Source organism: Solanum dulcamara, chromosome 8 (assembly GCF_947179165.1).
Source record: "Solanum dulcamara chromosome 8, daSolDulc1.2, whole genome shotgun sequence".
Classification (NCBI taxonomy): Eukaryota; Viridiplantae; Streptophyta; class Magnoliopsida; order Solanales; family Solanaceae; genus Solanum; species Solanum dulcamara.
The window spans coordinates 11,868,356-11,873,602 of NC_077244.1; the positions used below are offsets into that span (position 1 = coordinate 11,868,356).

At 34.3% G+C, this 5,247-nt stretch overlaps 1 pseudogene; it reads right to left on the bottom strand.

Moving 5' to 3' along the window:
• Nucleotides 1-2,051: 2,051 nt before the first annotated feature.
• Nucleotides 2,052-3,001, bottom strand: LOC129899486 (cytokinin riboside 5'-monophosphate phosphoribohydrolase LOG3-like; annotated as a pseudogene).
• Nucleotides 3,002-5,247: the final 2,246 nt, after the last annotated feature.

A 5,247-nucleotide genomic window follows, 5' to 3' on the forward strand; every position in this document is an offset into this window, starting at 1 on the left:
ACTACCAGGCACTAGCCCGCTACACCATTCTAAAGTAGGGTTACAACCTATATTAAGGCCAACATAGATCACAATATCAACAACATGCTCATTCAACTCTCCTAACAATATCGAAAAATAACGATAAGATACACATGCTTCCAGATATCCGAGAAACCTGATAGCAAGTCTAAAGCATGATTTCTAACACCTAAGATATACCATTAAGCTACCCAACCCAAATTTCAACTATTTCAATATGCTTTCACACATTCTAGCTCAATCTAAGAAACGAAAACCGTAGCCTACCTATAGGCTGAAGATGTGAGCTTCAAATCACTGTGTTGGAGCTTTTCCCTTTCGAACGGCCTCAGAACGCTGCCATGCTGTCAAAAATAGAATCACCACGTTGTTACAGTTGCTTAGAAGCTAATTTCATAATTTTTAGAGACGGACCAATTTTGGGGTCTAAAACGGGAAGTGTAGGACCCGCATCTGGAATTCCATAATTAACCCCCAAAATAGGTTACAAACAGCACCCTAAGCTCAAGGATCGAATTACAACACAATGCGAGGTTGGAAAAATCAAACGAGTCGATCATGCAATAAATTCCTAAATTTTAAGCTAAAATAAGAAAAAGAAAGAATGGATATGGCAGCATCTTTGATCAGTGAGTTTTTAAAAACCTAGATCCTCCCAATCCAAATAAATTACACCATGATGTTCCTTGCGAAAAATCGCACAATCTAGCCTCAAAAATCACTAAAAATGGACTTCAAATGATCAAGATATAATCTTCCAAAATTCCACACAATTTCAATCCGGAAATGGCCAAAACAACAACTTTGAATAGAAATTTACTAGAAACGATACCTCTACAACTGAAACCAATCACACGACAGTGATCCTTGTGAAAAACTCAGCAACTTAGCCTCAAGAATTGCTCAAAAAGGACCCAAAATGCTCAAGATATCAAATCTCAAAATTTATCATAAATCTAATCTGAAAATAGGATGGGCAGTTGCTATAGCGCAAATGCGTAGCCACGAAGTTCCCGAACACGCCTAGATTTGAATCACCTAAAATAGAGCTCTAGAACTCAAGTTATGAGCTTTTAAAGTTAAGAGAAAAACCCCAAAAGGGGCTTGCCTTTGCACTAGATTTTTGTTGCAATATTTGATTTTGGAAAAATCCAAAATCTCTGATGGGGTGCTCAGGATTCGTTCAGAATCTGATAAAAATAAACCAGATATGTTATCCTACTAAATTTGACATTCCAGACTCAATGACATATTCAAAATTCCCATAATGTTCATTTTAATAAAAAGTGGGTCCCACACCCAAGTGTTATTTTAAGCCATATTCCACAACGGGCCTCGAGATTAGATCGGAAGCATCGAAAAGTGAACAAAGGGTCGTTCTAGACCAAACTCGATATTCTAAAACTAACCGCGATGTCAGAATTTTTATCCGAGCGTGTTTTCCAAGAATGTTGACCAAAGTCAACCATAGGCTAACTTTCAAAGTTAAAAGAACCAAATGGCCCCAAACTCGTATCGATTGCCTCGATACTTATGTCGACCATGCTTATAGCATAATTTAGTTATTTCAGAGCTGATGGAATCATCAAAATTTGAATTTGAGGTCTTCATGACTCGAAACTCGAAAAGTCGTAACTAAACCAACTTAGGCCTTCAAAATACCAAAACAGGCTCGGGACCTCTAAAAATTCAACCAATGCTTCTTCTTGACCAAAAACTATCACCCGAATGCAACGAAGTCATCAGAATTCTATTTCGAGTATCGGAACTCCCTAAGGTAATCAAAGTCAAACCTTGGCTTAAAATTTCTCAAACTATTAGCTGAAGACCTCAAATCTTGGTTACAACTCCAAAACTGATTCCGTAAACTCTCCTAGGCCAATTTCAATATTCCGGAGCTGATGGAATTGATGAAATTCCGTTCCAAGACCCGTAGGTCCAATTGGGCCCAAATACCACTTTTGAACACTTAATGCTTATGAAAACTTTTTTTTCTTTTTTTGTAGGAGCAAAAAGGAAAGCTTGGTAAGTTGACATTAGAGGGGAAGTTCATATGCATATTAGTAGTTACATCTTACAATAAATGAGGAAATTTCCTTGTGAAGGGACTAGGGACATATGATGTCTGTCATTTCTAGTTTGATTTACAAGAAAAAAGTATCCCCCCCACACAACAAAAATTAAGAATTTCATTCATGTTAGCTTCTTCCAGTTTTGATATTTTCAATTCCTAATGCACATTTCTATGCTTGCAAATCCCTTTTTGTTTTCACCGTGCAATTTCTTGTGCTTGAGTGTAGCCAAGTTGGTCCGTCTCCCAGCTCAACTTCGAAGCAACACTTTTGTGGCAAGGAACATATTTCTCCAGTTTCTCGACCAGCTCCGTTGCTGTTGGTGCAGATACGATGATTTGGTGAGCATTAGGACTGATGAAGCCTTCCTCCACAGCTTTGTCAATAAATGACAATAATGAATTGTAATATCCATCCACATTTAGCAATCCTACCGGCTTATCGTCGATGCCAAGTTGCGCCCAGGTAATTACTTCAAGAAGTTCTTCAAGTGTGCCATAACCACCTGGTAAGGCAATAAAAGCATCAGAGTGCCTAGCCATTTTTGCTTTCCTTTGATGCATACCTGCAACGGCCTTCACTTCCCCTACTGTTTCCCCAGTTAAATCTCTAGGCATGAGTGTCTTGGGAATGACTCCAATAACATGCGTAGACCACCATCATGAACAGCTTGTGAAACCAATCCCATTAGGCCTATGCTACCTCCTCCATAGACCAAATCGATGTTCCTTGAGACCAATTCTTTGCCTAGCTCAATAGCAGCATCTTGATAGCTACTCTTGTTCCCTTGACTACTCCCACAAAACACACAAATCCTCTTAAATTTTGACACCATCACATCACTCTCCATCTCCATTTTCTTAAAAAATTTTCTACTTTTTTTTTCTATACTAAACTCTATTCCTTCAAAAAGACCCCCCCCCCCCTTTTTTTTTCTTGAAACAAAATTCAAAATTACAAACGTTTTAGTTACAACCACCTTGAATGTTGGTTGATCTTTCTTATTCAATTTAGCTATTCCTTAGGTTAAGTTAAAGCTACTTTGAATAGGTCATAGATTTAAGATTTTCTTCTTATTATTGTATTGTAAGGGGAAAGTCTCCCTCATTCAATGTTTTCCTAGATATATGTAACGAGAGGAGTCCTCTCTTTAGGATGCTTAGTATCTAGGTTTATGTTTTGATAATATTGGGGATGAGTCGATCGACCTTAGTAGGTTAGTCGACTTATGAACCACCTAGGAGAGGAGGTAAGGTTTATGCCCCCTCCATTGTACTTTTGTACTTTATGTATTTATGTTAAAAGAACAAATGCTTATGAAAACTCAAAATTTTCAAAGACTTAACTTTTCATAGGATTTTCTAAAAGCTAACACCCGATATCAATCAAAAATGACTCGGGGCAACTAAAGGGAGGGGTAAAATGATCATTTTACAGAAATTCCACAAATGACCTTTAGGATCATAACATTGTCTGATTAGCTAACTAATAATCAATATTAATTTAGATTCGATAAAGGTTTAATGTTTTACTGATTATGGACATAATCTGTTGATTGAAATGCTGAGAAATAATTATAGTAATTAATATTTTTTTAATTTGCTAACATGTAGTCATTCATTTTGGCATCTAGCATAATTAATCTTGCCCCTTTATTAAATTTAAAATAAAGCTAGTATCCCACTATTTTAAAATAAAGTCTAACATAGCTTTGTTACTTTAATTATTGGGATGGATGATTACATGTCCACTACTTACGTAATAGACTTTTATTTTGTCCTTGAAATTTAGGTTTCCTCATTTTCAAGTAACTTGTTGTTGCAATTTAAACAAATTCTTATTTTGAGACGTTTTATGGTAGTCTTTTGTTTAATTTTTTGTTTTTATTTAGTCTCTATTCGTTTAAGGAAATAATTCTTTTACATTTATTGATAAGGGCCTATCTTGCCATAATTTTAGGTCTTTGTTTAGTTGTGTTTCTTCATCTTTTCACTAATTTTTGAATTATTTGACCGAACCAATAATTAAATTGGTTGTTGAAAATTTTGACAGATTTGTTGTTGAAATATTGCTTGATTTTGTTGTTGAAATTTGGGGATCTCTTGTTGAATTTTGGCTCCTCTTATTGACTATTTTGGGGAAAAGTCTGACTTTAAATAATGATTTTTCTTGCTTCATTGATTGTTATAAATGAGACTAAATCTTCATTTTAAAGAGGACACACAAGGAGACACAGAAACAGACACACAGACAGAGAAAAGGACATACACACAAAGAACAACACAAGAACACAAAACACAGATAGTAGTGAAAGAAAAGAAAGAAAATACTTTTACTTTACATTTTTTCTTACACCCAAAACGAAAATAAAAACAAAAGAAAAGGTTTCTTACATTCTTTAATATTCTGTTTCTAGTTCTTGGTATCGCTGTTTAGATTTTTATTTGCTTATTCCTTCTAAATGAAATATCCAGGTTAGTCCCAACTTTTCTTTACATGTATGAATCTATTAATTTTTTTGATGTGTATTCTTATCTTTATTTGATTGTTTTGTTAAGATAAAATTATATAATTATGGTATATCTCTATATTATTAGTGTAATGCTTGTATATTTTTTTTATGGTTTAGGAGAGTTTGAACTTCAAAGTTCAAGACAGGAAGAGTTGCGAACGAAAGTTTAAGATGCCGTTATTTCATTTTACATCTTTTCTATTATTTTATTCACTTACCTTTTATTTTAGTTTGTAATAATCCTGCAAACTATACTCTCTATAATTATAAATTAATTGGGGACTGCCTAAGGAGAAGGGAACCTATGTGCTACCTGTATTTATTTTATTTTATCATGATGTATTTGTGTATGTGTTAGAAGCATGTTTGTAGACAATAAATGATTGTTTTAATATGCGTATTAATTTGATTCATAATTAGCCGTGTTAATCACACTCATGCATAAATGCCATTAAAACATCAAATTGTATGTGAATGTGAAATGAATTGTCTAACTAGAATATCAATCGTTTGTCCATTCTTTTTAATGAAGCTTTCCATTATTATGTTATTAAAATATAAAAGTATGTATAAGATTCTATAAATATTTTAGCATGTCAACTACTTAGATATCATGTCTATAGGTTGACACATTTCGGCATG